General features: G+C 41.1%; 1 long non-coding RNA gene across 1 annotated transcript in view; it reads right to left on the bottom strand.

Moving 5' to 3' along the window:
* Positions 1-12,335, bottom strand: part of LOC108506512 — a 25,996-nt gene extending 13,661 nt beyond the window's left edge. The window contains exon 1 of the long non-coding RNA XR_001877789.1: positions 12,279-12,335. This is a non-coding gene — a long non-coding RNA (uncharacterized LOC108506512). The remainder of the gene's footprint in view (positions 1-12,278) is intronic.
* Positions 12,336-15,790: the final 3,455 nt, after the last annotated feature.

A 15,790-nucleotide genomic window follows, 5' to 3' on the forward strand; every position in this document is an offset into this window, starting at 1 on the left:
AAATAACTTTGGTGACACTTCCGTGGGTTCCTACATTCCATACATCCCATGCTTTCTGCTCCAGGCAGAGCTCAGTGACCAGCAGGGCTCAGGGATGGTCCCCTCTGAGGGCACCTGTCATATCACCCAGGCCATTTCTGGGGCACAGGTATCCCCTGTGTTTCTAAGAAAAGGGTTCTTCTTTGCCCAGAGAGGTTGCAGATGCTCCATCCCTGGAAAGTGTTCAAGGCCAAGCTGGAAGAGGTTCGGAGTAACCTGGTCTAGTGGAAGGTGTCCCTACCCATGGTGGGGCTGGAACAAGATCTTTTAAGGTCCCCTCCAACCCAAATCATTCTGGGAGTCCATGATTTTTCAGCTTAACCTGAAATGAGGACACGGTGCAGCTGCTGGGCTGGGTGGGCAGAACAGCACAGTGTCCTCATGGAGGGTCAGGACAGCTCTGGAGTGTTATGCAGAGTCAGAGAGAGAAGGAAAAAATCCTGGATGTTGTTTACTTTGAACCAAACCAAGCCTTGCTGAGCAAAATCAGGAATATTTACAGAGCAGTGTGGGGACTGGGGCTTGGGACCAAAGCAGGGAGTGAAGTTTTGACAGCCCAGATATACTTTGCAATTTCAAACAACTCTATTTTTTTTTTCTCCTTTTAAATTTGCTGTTTCCCTCTTGGTTCCTAACAAAGATATATCCTCTTAAAGATGAAGGGTAAACATTGCATTTGAAAAATGTCATAAAAATCCATTTGCCATTTTTCTCCCCCCCTCTAAAAAACCAAACTATTTGCATAGTGAAGCCCAGCCTGTCTTTCTCCTCCCCACGGGCAGGTTCTGATGCTTCAGAAACACAAAGAACAGAATACAAATCAGTTCCTACTTCCATGACATGCCATGATTTCAGCTGAGAGCAATTTACTTGAGATGTATTTCTTTGGCTGGGAATACACAGGACTAGTTCTCCTTATTGTCCTGGACATTTCACCCACTAAACCATTAGTTTCCTCTGAGAACAGAAATAAATAGCACAATTTGTCCTCACAGAAGACTGGCTGCTTCTGAAATGTGAAGAAGCTCATGGCAAATGGGCAGAATGTTGGGAATAAATAAGAAAAACGGGGCAGCAGAAATCAATCTTGCACCGTGACTTCTCTCATTCATTTAAATGGGAAATGTTGGTTTTTTTTTTCTGGGGCTCCCAGGAATCGAGACATAGCAAATTTGCAAGCTGGAGAGAAAATATGGGGAGTCTTCTATGCAGATTTGAAATATGAACTTGAAAGAAAAATTTGAAGACACAAACAGCCAGCAATTTAAGGAAATTATATCAGCCAGGGGAGAAGAGATGTTTGCTGTAGCCATTTAAACAATAAATTGCTTTAAAGTTGTAAGTAAATCAATGAAAACACTAAATCCTCTCCTATATTTCAGGCTACACCCAGGCAGGGATTAAATAGCACATGTTGTACCTGATCTTACAAAAAGGTTTAATCTCAGTGCCACTTCATAAGCCTCTGAAAACCTCCATCTGCCAAAAGATTCACCTTTTCCAGGTACTATTTCATGCTCTTCCCTCACCTATAGCAGACTCTTCCCTCTGCAGTTTAATCTAAGTCTCTTCAGATGCTCAAGAGAGTTAAATGGAAATGATAAGTCATGACTTTGAGACAAGTCTCTCTTGATGCTCCTCAAATTATCAGGAAGATTCAGTGCAAGTGCAGGTGACAAACCTGCCCCAGCCACATTTCACTGGGAATCTCCTGAGCAAAAGCAGAAACGAGATCTTACTTGTCTGAATTCTTCCCAGATTTTCAGGTGATCTGGACAGTTTTTCCCAGAAGAATTTCCAATGACCATCCTTATTGGAACAGCACAAAGAGGAGTTACCATCAACACTGCAACAACCAGAGAGAAGAGGAAGAATGGAAGAATTAAGAAAAAAAACAAAAAAAAAACACAAAAAAAACCCCCCCAACTTGCATTGGAAACACTGGTTTTGAAGTATTTCCAGGTTTTTGCTGATGTCAGGAGATGGCTCAGATGGCAACACACAGCTCTGTTGTCCAAAGGGAATGTCTTACCCAATAGGGTCTTTTAATTCAGTTTTTTCCCATCCTTTTGGGCCAGAGAGGAATAAAAAGAAACTTTCACAACCAAATGTGCCCAAAGAAGGTGGTGCTTCAGAATCACTTTATTTCAGTAACAAATGTCCACGAATTTGTTGAATAATTTCTTATTTGTTCCCTTCAACATATGCTGTGATTTCACTTCCCAAACAGCATTTTCACTCCCCAGCTGACAAGCTGATTGATTGTCCTTGTTATCTGTCAGAGAGCTTCATCACTGCATTTTGAAAAGAACTTATAGGCCGAAATAAATTCAAAAGATGAAGTGGCTGAAATTAGAAACCTTCAGATTCAAAACCAAATTACAACACTTCAACTTTTTCCTCTAACTTTAAGCCACTGTTCAGGTGCTGCAGTGCCATGACTTGTACGTTGTGGAGCAGAGCAAGGCCCAAGTGACATTAAAAAGAATCAGTTTGGACTTTCAAAGCATTTCACGCCCCTATTAAATGCCTTAGCAGCTCTGCTCCTTTTTTATGTTCGAGCAGAGTTAAATTTAAGCTCTTTTAGCATAAAATAGGTGATTGGAAATGTGGTTGTGTGTTGGTGAGAGCGAGTCCCCACCTGTCTGTGGAAATGGGAGCTGGCATCTGATTAAGGAGCAATAGGAGTCACAAACTCCTTCAGTCTGGATTCCCCCTGGATTCCCATGTTCAGGAATTCGCTCCATAAACTTTAATGGTTATTCAGTTAATTTTCCTGTTTGAGTGTGTGTGCCTTGGCACGAGCTCCATTAAACCTTTTGTCTGTGGGAATGGCACCAGTGAGGCAGAAGCCAACGTGCCCCCTGAGCCCGTGCAGAGAGCGCCGAGCTATTCCTGTGACAATGATTGTCACGGGAGGAGAAATGTCACCTCACAACTGCAGCTTTCTGAGCTGCACTGAAAGGCAGCCTCGTCACTGGCAGACTTTCACAGACCTACAGGAGGAACACGGAACATTCTCCTACCTCTTCACATGAAGAAGTTGCCTTTGCAGAGTTTCACAGACAATAAAATGTTGGCAGAGGATGCCCAGTGCCAGCACTGGTACCAGTACACGCATGATCTACTCATCAGGTGTGAAGGCAGGGAGCAAAAAACAGCTTTGCAACAGAGTATTCACTTACAGTCAGAGACCTGGACAAGAGCACCTCAAGGAAACCCTCAGACAACTCTGGGAAAAGATGGAGTGAGGATGGTTGAGAATATTGTTTTCTAAAATTTGAATAAATTCATTTTTCAAGATGCTGAAGGCAGAACAACATAGAATCAAATCAGCCTAAAAAAATAATTCCCTCTCTGCCAAACCCTCAGACTGGCAAGAAAAGGGCAAAGTACCTCTGGGAGGGATCCTGGCAGAAGACACAAGAAATGTGAGGCTGGATGAGGCTGAAGCTCAGATGAGCCATTTTCACCAGAATACCAGGTAAAGCAGAAGGTTTGGTGGTGATGGCTTCAGATTTGGTAAATCTGTGAAAGAACCCACAGAAATGGCTTTAGTAGGCACACCAAATTTCCCACAGAATCACCAGGAAAGGTTGGTCTCACACTCAGCCTGGGGGTTGAACTGGGCTCTCTCCTTCCTCCGATCGGAGGTGCTGCTGTTCTGGTAACATTTACTTCTGTGTTAGTACCAAAATGTTTACCAGAAGCATAATTAAAAAGGAAACAGTTAAAATACCTCTGGTCAATGAAACAGGAAATGGGGTTGTTCAAACACAGGGCAGAACCCCTTTAATACAACAGTGTTTTTCTACCAAACAAAAAGCACTGAGGAGAGGACGTGTCACACAAATGCAAGATGAACTAAACTTCACAATAGATTTCTCCCCATATGAATAAAATCTCTATCCAAACAGAATGTTTGTATTGTCTTACATTAACTTAGAACACTCAGATCTAACAAATGTGGCAAGCTCAAAAATAGGTGCCTGTAAACTTTAATCTCCTTTCTAGAGATGTGTTTTTATTAGGAGACCGTGGTTGCCAAAGCTGTGCAGCCAGTCAGGAACAGATTTTATTCAGGACTTTTATTCAGGAATGCATGCTGCAAAATAAGTTTAATTTAAATGTCAGCGAGGGAGAGGATTTCACCTGAGCAATATTCAAAGGTTAGGACAATATGTCAGTGGAGATTCTTCATTAATGCCGCTACAATGGCTTTATAAACACCCACAACAGAGATTCACCCAAAGCAACTTTCATAAATTGAAAACTCTGATAGAAGGGGCTTATGAAATGCACTAAATCCCTCTGTGAGTTATTCAGCAAGGCGAGGGAATCTGTTGTTGGAGTGGAAAGACCGTGAAGTTGTTGAAAACAGCTATTTTGAAACCTCAGCCAACACTGTGATTTCGAAATAGCTGTTTTCGAAGCCTCTTGCTATAGTGAATTTCTGTCTTGATCATTAATTTTCATGCCTGAGAGTATTCTTGCATATTTTACTCTCATTTAGCATACCTGAGAACAATGAAAGCCAAAAAAAGGGAAGGGATGCTTTGCAAGTTCACCCAAAGTGATTAATACCTCTTAACTTCACCGCAACAATAGGACACGTGTGACCTACACCACGGAAAGAAATGATGAACAGACACGTAAATCTTCCTTAATTACCTCTCTTTGTAACATGGGAAAAAAAGGGGTGGCAACTTGAGGAGGAAGTAATCAGTCAGTCAAATCACAGAGTAGTGGAAAGGTCAGGTTCTTACAGCCTAAACATCGTGAATTACAAGAAATATAAAGCATTAAAATTCCAAATGGCTCCTTTTTGACAGAGGTTCTAATGAGAATGGAAAACGAGAAAGCAATCTGTCCTCACAACAAAAATTGCAATGAGAATATTCTCCCCTTTAAATCTCTTCAACGAGGGAAAATATGTTTCTGTGCCAGGACCACGAAGGACTCGACTCATGTTTGCACATTACACAGTTCAAGAAATTCGTTCGTGATCAATTGATTTGCCATTTCCCCATCCCAAAACAACTGTGCTGGAGCATCTGGCCTGGCTTCCATGACTCCTGTCTCCCACTCAGCTCTTAAAAGGCACACCCAAATTCTCCAGTGGGGCAAGGAGCAATTAGGAAAAGCAGGAACAATTACCAATGAAAGCTAAGCAAGCCTGGCTAAATGAGGGAACTTTTAACTCCAGCATTAAAGCAGTGAAACCAGCAGGGGAACAAGGTGTTATTTTTCCCTTGCAACACTCCAAAAGCCAGAAGGCTCTTGGAAGAAGATCCCTGGAGCTCAGTTTCATCTCTTCCCACAAAGGCACCACAGAGCCATGGATGGGCTGTGCCAGGAGAGTGGCTCTGTCCTGCTCCGGTCACTGAAGGGCTGTTTGGTGCCCACCAGCACCAAAGGGGCTCCTGCAGCCTCCTTGCTCCTTCTAATGTGCCCCTGGTGGCATTTCTGTACTTAACAACCCCTGTTAGAAATGCCTAATGATTTTAATTCCATGTGAAAAGCAGCATTTTCAGTCTTCCCAGCATTTCCATGCTAATGTACCTCAAATACACTCAGGAAACAGCTCCCCAGTGGGAAGGTGTCTTACTTTGCTCTTGGCTTCTCTACTGCACTGTTCAGCAAGGATTTAAAAGTTTGGTTTTCCATCAGAACAAGAAAATAACTTTTTTTTTTAATATTTTTTTTTAAAATACATCACTAACCATTATTTGTTTTTTGTAACCTGCATTGCCACAAGGTGATCACATCTTTCATGACAGCACCATCACCATCACACGTGGGTATAAAACAAGTTCTCCTTTCTATATTTAAAAACAATCACGGCGTCATGGTGTTTTACCATTGCACTTCCTCCTCCCCTCACTCTCCTACCACCTCAAGCCCCACAGGAAGCAATCATTTCTATGCAAATGCTGCCTAATAGAAATATAACTTCTCCATAACCTGCCTTTTCCTTGGGGAAACCAATCTGCTGGATGTGTGTTTGGATACGGGGCGAAAACAATCCGCTCGCGGTTTCCGAGCAAAGCACTAAGCTGCAAAATTTATAGCATATTAATGGCCTCCTGCATAATTTCCATATTCATGGAGCGCTTCTGACTCGTGCACACTTCATTTTGGAGGAGCAATAACAATCTCATTCACACAGCAAGTGACAATGGGCAGGTTCAATAATGGAGGTAACTGGTACAAACACCATCAGACACATCCCCCCCCCTGCCCCCAGAGTGTCAGCTCGTAAACCACTCACAAAGCATGTTTAGAAGATGATGGCAGCTGGGAGGGAGACTGGGTAGGAACATTTAATTGTAAAATGCTTCATATTCCCTGTTCTCCATGGGGAATGTGAAGGTTGTAGCACCCAGTGACCATTTGGGGCTAAAACACGAGAAATCAGCCTGTTTACAGCAAGCTACGCGAGAGGACACTCTGCACGTGGACTGCTTGTCCCCTCCTCCTCAGGGGTGACAAAAATGGCAGATATGGATAATAATGAACAGGAATTATTGGCAGAGAGGATCTGTCACCTCCATCACCCTGCAAAGCAGCTGGTGGCCCCTTGAGCAGGTACAGTGTTGCTGAAGCAACCCACGTCCTCTGGACAGCAGGTTGGGGCTCAAAGGTCCAGATGTGTCCTTTTTTGCCTGTGATCCCAAATGTCCCACTGGGGGGTCTTGCTGTGGGAAGGAAGAAGAGGCTCTGCCCAGCATCACACAAAGCCTTCAACACTCCTGCTGAATGCACAAGCTGCACTGCAGTAATTTCAGCCCAGCTGCCAAAAATCTGTTTGCCTTTATAATTTTCCCTGGGAGTTTAATTTTTTTAGAACACCCAGGAAATTTAGCTATGAGAACCTTTGAATTAACACATGGGGTGCTGAGCTCAGCAGCTCTGATAACTCCCTCCAGAGTGTACGACTTTTAAAGTGAGTTGTACTCTGCAGCTTTTTCATATTTCTGCCCAAACACCTGAAGCAAATAAATAAATAAACAACGTGAACCCCTTGTATACACAACACTGAGAACAAACGTCTCAATAAACATTTCCTGAGAGCCTGCACTGTGCTTTTGCACATCTTGCAGTCACATGGTGGCCTTGATCTCCTCTGATCTTCAAAGATCAAGGTGAAAAAGCAGCTCCAAGAGTTTCAAGAGCTCCGAGAGAAGCTTTTGTGCTTCTGGCACGTGTGACACCACTGATGTGGCCCTTCACAGCCTTTCCTTACTGTCCAAGGATGTGGGAGTCATCCCCAGAGGAATCACTAGAAGCAGACATAGAACAGGTTCTGAAGCCTGTTTGAGGAGCAGGTATTTGGGTACATCTGCAGTAAGTCAGAGGCACCACAAATTACAAGAAGGACGGAGAACAACTACTTACAAGAGGATGGAGTGACAGGACAAGGGGGAATGGCTTCAAACTGACAGAGAGAAGGGTTAGTTGGAATATTAGGACAGAATTCTTCCCTGCAAAAGGCCCAGGGAAGCTGTGGCTGCCCCATCCCTGGAAGTGTCCAAGGCCAGGCTGGACAGGCCTTGGAGCAACCTGGGCTAATGGAAGGTGTCCTTGCCCATGGCAGGAGGTGGAACAAAACGAGCTTTAAGATCCTTTCCAACCCAAACTATTCTGTGATTCCATGAATCTATGATATAAGATAAAAACCAGCTCCAGAACAACCAGTAGCCACACAGACTTATGGCAGAGTCTTAAGCATTAGGGTGTGTTTACAGTAAAAGATGTGGTGAATTGTTAAGTCAGAAATTAAAGAATGAAATCCTTCACCTTTTAAGGGAACACAGACAAGTAGAAAAGAAAAAAAATCTCTGCCTGATAAGTAAAATTTTCTTTAAACAAGAACTGCTCACAAGAAGCTGCATAGAAACTCCTTATAATTTCAACGTGAAAACTGTTAAGTGCACACAAATTAAGAAGTAAAAAATGGCTCACCAAACACCTCATAAAGATCTAAAAAATGTTCATATCAAATTTAGCAGGTTTTTTTTCCATTCTTTTCATCAAAGCCCTTGGTTGTACCTCACCCTAACTTGTTCATGACTCTAATCTTCTCCACGGGGAGGGAAATGAAACCAAACACGTTATTTCTGCTTGATGAAGCACTTCAGCCTCCCTTAACAGGCTCGTGTTTCCACTAATAACACAGTCCTACCTCTAACAAAGGATTAGATTTCCAAAAGACAAAAACAAAGTAGAAAAAAAATCACTGCACGACCGTCATTATTTGAGGAAACAAATAGAAAAAGAAGCCTTTGTGCAAATCAAATAGAAATAAAGAGAAGCAACGTGTGAGTTGGCACTTTGGAGCCAACCTCCACCTATCTGTGCTTTCTGGGACCCACAGGTTTTTACTCTTTCTGCCTTTACTGCTTTGTTTTGGGTTCAGTTTTGTTCATTTTGGGGTATCAAGGCTTTTGCAGGTTTATGTACTGAGTCAGCAAATTCCTCCACCGACCTGGATATGCCACTTCTCCTGCAGCTGCTGAACCAGAGGCCCGTTTTTGGGAAGAGCTGGAATCACTGCTTGGTGCTGCAGTTGGATTCAATCCCGTATTCAGACTGGGAAGGATTGAGCCCTGATCCATTTGTGTTTGAAACGGCTGCAAGTGTGCTTTTATAACCTTGTGGGAATTTAAAAACATTAGCCTAATTAAAACTGTTGTTGTATTTGTTTTGCCAGGCTCTCCCTTTTATCTGCATCATAATGATTTTGCCTCATCAGTTCAAGAAATGTCTGTGGGTGGAAACAGTGAGTGATAGATTCATATAATGAGGCTCTAAATGACTACAAAAGACTTTACATCGCAGTGAATCATCCATCTCCAGTGCTGCATTATTCAGAAATTAATGCAACCCTATAAATGAATAATGATTTAAATGTACTTTTAAAAATTGTTAATGCTCCAGCACTTTTCCCTTCTCTACAGAATCAGAAAATTGATTACGACTATGACTAGACCTATGTTCTTAATTTAACTTATGTAAAGGGGATGTAGAAAAAGCCTTGTGACAACAATGAAAATGAAAAGATTTCCAGGAGACTAGAAATGGATTTCTAACCTTCAGAATTTCTTTGGCAAACTCAGTTGATTTCAGAGAGAATTAACACCAAATAAAGCCTCCTGAAAGGTTGAAGGGATCTAAAGACAACTGAATTATTGCCAAAAAGATATAAAATAGATCAGGATATATGTCAAATAACTAAGGATACATGAGCACAGATGACATTTTGCTTGTTATTTGGGTTTTCATGTGATTAAGAGAATCATGAAGGAAGAAACTGTGGGAAAAGCAGGAATAACACAAACTAATTTCCAAGCACTTGTCTGAGGATGATCTCTCATGTAGTTTATCTGGTGAACAACAGAGGCTGAACACAACCACAGACTTTATCCCGGTGGTTTCTGTAAAAGGATCTGTTGCCCAGAGAAGCTGTGGCTGCTCCATCCCTGGAAGTGTCCAAGGCCAGGCTGGACAGGGCTTGGAGCAACCTGGGATAGGGGAAGGTGTCCCTGCCCATGGCAGGGGGGTGGAACTGGATGAATTTAAGGTCCCTTCCAACCCAAACCATTCCATATTTCCATGATTTCATTCCTCTGTCTGGATTATTATTTATAGAAAATACTGGTATTTCTCTCAATTTCAGACAACACTGATAAACAGATTGAAAACTGGGGAAAGCAGGAAGTTCACATGGAGACAAAAAGTTGTAGAGAATGGTTGTTTAATTCTTCAGAAAGCAGGATAAAATCAAGTATTACGTGACAACAATGGTTTCAGCACTTCTGAGATTCAAATACAGGGGTTGCCCCTCCATCCATGTCCCAGAATCGTGGAATGGCCTGGTTGGAAAGGGCCAGCTCAGGATAATCCAGCTCATGTCCAACCTCTCATGCACCAGCAGCCCCAAGTCCTGGTTGTACTCAGAGGATGCTGAGGTGCTGTAAGACACATCAGGCTCCAAATTCTTCCCTTGTAAAGCTTATTCTATTAAAATCCCTAGAAATCTTCTGCTTTTAGGAGGATGGAGGATGTGACCAAGATTAGAAGTGAGTCTATGCATTTTTACTGAACACTATCTGAACAACATCTCAGGCACTTCTTTAGGCACATGTTTTAAAATAGATATTATGTAAATTATTAAATGCTTTCCTGTTCAAGTCACACTGGAAATTTTTCAGAAGCAGCCCAAAGATGAGAAATTGTTCTCCTCACACTAAAGCAAGTGAAATGTAACAACTCTCTTCACCAAAAGACTGTTGAACAAGGTTTTCTCTTGTGCAATGATAAAAGTATAATGGATACGTTATTTCGTGTTTCATTGAAACCAGACACTTAAAAGAATCTTCAGCCACAGAAGATGGTTCCAATAAAGTCATTTTCCACTAGGATTGTTTTATATTCTGTGGGTCCCTATTGAATTATTGTAAATTATTGATGCTATAAAGGACATGAACTCTGCTAAGGCTACAGTCACAGATGTCCCCTTATTAAAACCTTGTAAAAATCACTACCAGTCGAGCAGCAGAATTGAGTTTGCATCAAAGCCCAGTGAAATATTGCCACCCACCTCTCAAACTGCTGCTCCTTTCAATTACTTGGGAGTTTGATAAACTTTCCACCGTGTGCTTTCCTCACCACTTCATTCTGCTGATAAACTGAGAGCTCAACATTTCCCCCACAAATGATTTCCTGGGCTGAAAACAATATTGTCTGTCTTAATTCAGCTTGGCCAGGGAAGGTTTATGGAAGGGCTGGGGGAATTGTCTGATCCCTTGGGATGAGCCCACCCTGCCTGCAAGGAATATTATCTCCAGGGGATAACCCACAGACACCTGCCTTGCACTGTCCCACAGGGCAACTCTTCCAAATACAGAGAGACCTGCTCCTGCTCTGCATCATATTTAACACTACAAGTGAGATTTTAACAATTTTCAGGCACACAAATCATGACCAAACCTGTTTCTTTTCTTCTTCTTTTCTTTTCTGTTGTTATTTTTTTTTAACTGCCAATAAATATTTTCATGTCTTCAACTCGATTACTTGTGCTGAGCCAAACAAAACTCCGTGTCCAGCATTACATGTTTCTCTTTGAAGAAAAAAAAAAGAGATCAAAGTCTTCCATTTTTTATAGATTTAAAGAGATCTTTGACTCTGTTTTTTCCTCTTTACAAGAAGAAAAATCTTGATTTCAGTGATAAATATCGCCCAAATACTGAAAAAAAGTCTCACCTTAATATTGGAGAGGATCTTTGACGTCTCCTCTCTCAGCCCATTAACAGTTAAAACAATATCACCAAAATCAGGGTGTCTTAATTTTTCTAATTAATTGATTAAATTTAAATTTGTTTCCAGCTTTTTTCTTTCCTTCCCAAATGCTTATTTGTCTATTTTTTAATTATCAGCAGTAATTTCTGATTTCAGTACTCTCTTGAATGAAGTCATTAATTAGGAAAAAAGCAAATTTTTACCAGTGTCTGCAAACTGAGGTTTATTCCAAAACCAAAATGCAGATTGATTCTCTTGCCATTCAGCATCGAGGAATTGACTAAAAGAATCCTAAAACTACCTCACATCTCACAAATGGTTTTGTTTTAAATAAACTCAATGCAGGGATTAAATCAGGGGATTGTTCCATTTCATGTAATTAACTTTGATGACCTGTATGTAAAACATATAAAATCTGTCACTCCTGTATTTTCAGGATATCTGGGAATGTGGCCATGATTTGTAAAAACTCACACAGGAAGAAACATGAACAATAAGCAACAAATCCAATTCATTTAGTACCTCCTGGACAGACACACCAGTGGAATGTGACTGTCCTGATCTTCATCTCGGAAAGCTGCCAACCTGAAAATAACTTTGTGCTGCTTGTTTTTAAGAATTCCAGGTCTTAGTTCTCGAGATCTGATCTCAAAAGGTGCAGGAAATGCACCTTGTGAACCTTGTACCGTTAAACAGGGATTGCCAGGATTCATAAATTATTCTCTTTGCAACGTTTAGGACTGACAAAGGTGCCAACTTTTCAATTTAATTAGGGGGAATTCTCTGTAAGAGACGTATTTTAGTCAAGTTCTGGTCTCCCAGTTTCACCTCAGGTTTCATCTTTTATATCAACCAAAAAAATCCACTGCAATTGTTTTCTCAAAAATCATCTCACGTAGATAAAACAAATTTTTTTAATTTTACATATTTACACTTACCTTGAAAGACACCTTCAAATCCTTCTCTGGCTGGCTGGGAGATCCACTGCTTTGCTGAGATTCCTAAAAGAACAAATTCCCAAAAGAGGGGAGTTAAAGGACATAAATCATCACCATTCAACCCGCACCTTTCACCTCCAGCCCCCAAATTCTGCCCCTACATTTCATTCACAGAAATCCATGGAAAGGCTGTTCAAAGCAGGGGCAGAGAATCCATCAGGGAGGAACAAATAAACTAATTACTTTGAGGTTTTTAAGTTAAAAAATTCTAGAGCTCGTTTCTGTATCCATCACAGAATTTTGAAAAGAAAAGAAAAATATCTTTTCACTGGAAGGATTCAGACATTAAACTTTCATTGCTCTTTCTTTCCATTTTAATTCAAGACCCTGAGACACAAGTCACTGGATCTTTATGCAACAGCTTGCAAGTCTTAACTATGGATTTACTACTATTGATTTGTAATATAGTAACCAAGGAGAAATACATCAAGTTGATTAAAATTACCCATTTTTATTGAATTAGTCTGTAATGAATTTTCCTCCAGCTGAACAAAAAGCACATTAATACAGTCCAAACTCTCCTGGAGTGAAGAATCAGAAACAGCAAAATAGACAAATGACTTTGAACTTAACAAGCTCTGTCTGCTCTAATCTGAGCCATGATTGTAAAACTTGTACTCCCCAAATTATGGCAGATTTACAGGTTTGAATGTGGGTGTTGCTGTCACTGCAAAGCACATACACAAGAAATTATATAATTTTAATATAAGTAACTCTCTAGTTATGGTTACACCTTGAGAGTGCCTTTTAGTGAGTTATGAACATTCAGGACTTGGGATTTTTATATATGAAAAGTGTTGCTCAAGACTAGTTCTAGAATTACCAAAAAAATCATGAAACCCCCACAATTTACATGAAAAAAATTACAATAAATAATAAAAATAATACAGAATATGCACAAAGGTTGTAAAGAACACACACATACATACACAAATGCTATTCCTTTCCTTGTCTGTGTGAAATAAGACTTTTTTTTTTTTCATTCCCACGTATTTGGCTTATCCCTGACTTTCCTATTTCTTGGGTTTCATAAACTATAAAGCTCTAAAGATTTTTTAACTACTTGGGTAGTTTGAGTTTTATAAAACCTAGTGAGTGGTGACATGACATTTAAAATGTGATTTATTAAATTCCTGAATGACACAGGTTTTATTTTCACAGCTGGTAAACCCAGAGAAATTTAATAAAAAGCTTTTTTCATCCCAGGTAACTGTTTATCCGGTTCATTAGTGCATTTTTTAGGACCTATATATTTTGGTGACATTCTTTTTTAGACATTTATTTAATTCTTACTCTTCTATTTAAGCAGAACTATTTCCCAAAGCTTTTTAAAATAATGGATTTAGTAAAAATAAAAGTGTGGTTCCCCACCCCAAATCCATGATCTGACTCCCAACAACTTTGTTTCAGTCATAAACATTTTCTTCTAATACTGTTATCCTTTTGGCACTTTTCAAGATTGTTCTGTGATTGCTTCTTTTTATTCTCACGGCCCTGTGAATTATCTCAAAGAACATACTCTTTATGTCACTTTTTTTCATCTTTATTTTATGGTATTAGGGTTTATCGAGCTCCTGAAAAAGCTCAGTGCTTTTTCCCATCAAAATGTAGCAGTCAAAGATGCAAAGAAAAAAACTGAAGTGTTTCAATTTTCTAAAGCCAGGGGGTTAGGTAAAAGAGGAGCCAGGTTTTGAACAATTTTGTCCTAATAACTATTGATCCTACTGGGGAATTTCTGCAGCGAGCAGAGTGGAACTGCCAAAATATTCAGCAGAAAGGGATTAGAGGTGTATGTAGAGATAAAATAATCTTCCCATAAATCAGTTAAATAGTCAATCAAGCAAAAGACACAAATCCATAGGAATCCTGGCTTCATTAGTTTCACTGCTCACAGAACTACTTGGATTTTTTTAATGGTGCTTTAATCCTGTTAAGATTTCAGAGGCAAAGCAGTTACGAGATTGAGCTTGAATCTATTCCTTCTTATGCATCATTAAACAACTCTGGAGTGAATTAATTACATCTGATCAACCCACTGAAGGCAATGAGGCCATGCAAGGTGCAAGCTGGGGACTGCAAAGCATTTATTACTGATGACAGGGCACCAGAAGGAGACCTCCGTGACTTTCAGATCCAAGTGTGAGTTAAAGATCTAAGTAGGAGTTAGCAGGGCTGGTTTTAGTGAAATGACTCTCTTAATCTCCAGAGCTGTTGCATTTGAAGTGGAAAAAAAATGGAATGCAGAATGCCATGACATTATTTTCAATTTTACAGAGCTGTTCTTGGGAGTGATACCACAATTTCACTGGGATGCTTCAGGCTTCACCACTGACCTCAATTCCTGCAGGACCACACTCAAGAGTACAAAAGAGCACACTGGGAGCCCCAAATCCTTCTGGATGATGATCCATGAATAGCAGAGGCCTTGGTGACATTTGCTAATCAGCCACAACCAGTCTGGCACCACATCCCACCAGGAATTTGGTGCCTCTCACTCCCAGGACCAAAACCTCACAGATTAAACAGCAAGTCCTGTGCAGTGCAAAGGAGAGAAAAGCCATGGATGCCACAGAAAAGCCATGGAATTTTCAGGGTTGCACAGTTTTAGGGAGCTTCCCCATCCTCACTAACAGGACCATCTCTGCAGGAGGATGTAAGACTCTGCAGTGCTGAGATGGCCCTTCCCTCCAGTGGGAGCTGGACCATGCAGGAATTACGGCAGATCATCCACTTGCTTTATCCAGAAACTGCTCCTGTAGGAGCAGGGCTGAGCTCAAAGCTGGGTTTAGCCACCTAAACACAAGATATGAGCCCTAGGGGACAACTCAAGTGGAATTCCACACAGATCCATAAGGCCTTCTGCATCCATCTTTCTCTTGAAGGCAAGCTTCCTTATCTGAGCCAAAATCCATCAGGGCTTTTGTTCTTCACCCCATGATTTAAGTCCTCCTGATTCCACCTCTGCACACAAAGTGTTCTTGGAAAACCAAGACTTCTACCTGCTCAACACAGCAAACCTGGAATCCTTCCATCCCTCCAGAGACCAGGACTAGCAAGGAGTGCCCACGGGCCACATTTGGCTGCTCCAACCACCTCAGAGCCCTCTGGGATTGCTCCTCTGGATTAATTTGATCCTCATTCTGCTGTAAATTCATGACAGGTGTAACTGGGGCTTTCTGCTGCCAGGATGCCAACAAACCCCCCCAGCCTGAGGGGTGTCACCTGTGCAGTACAACCCTCCCCAAAGCTGCCCACACAGATCAGTCAAAACGTTGAGACCTTTACACCACCACAAGCACTGACAGACAGATCTGAAGCCTCTCACCTTGGGCAATTAAAATTAATCTTCCTCCCAGTCTCTGTTTATTTGTGAGCCCTTGGTTATTCTGCCAGCAGGATCATTTTCTCCCAATTTTTAACCCCTTCAGATACTGGCAGATGAAAGTCTTATT

Source organism: Lepidothrix coronata, unplaced genomic scaffold, assembly GCF_001604755.1.
Source record: "Lepidothrix coronata isolate B3197 unplaced genomic scaffold, Lepidothrix_coronata-1.0 Scaffold218, whole genome shotgun sequence".
In the NCBI taxonomy this organism is placed as follows: Eukaryota; Metazoa; Chordata; class Aves; order Passeriformes; family Pipridae; genus Lepidothrix; species Lepidothrix coronata.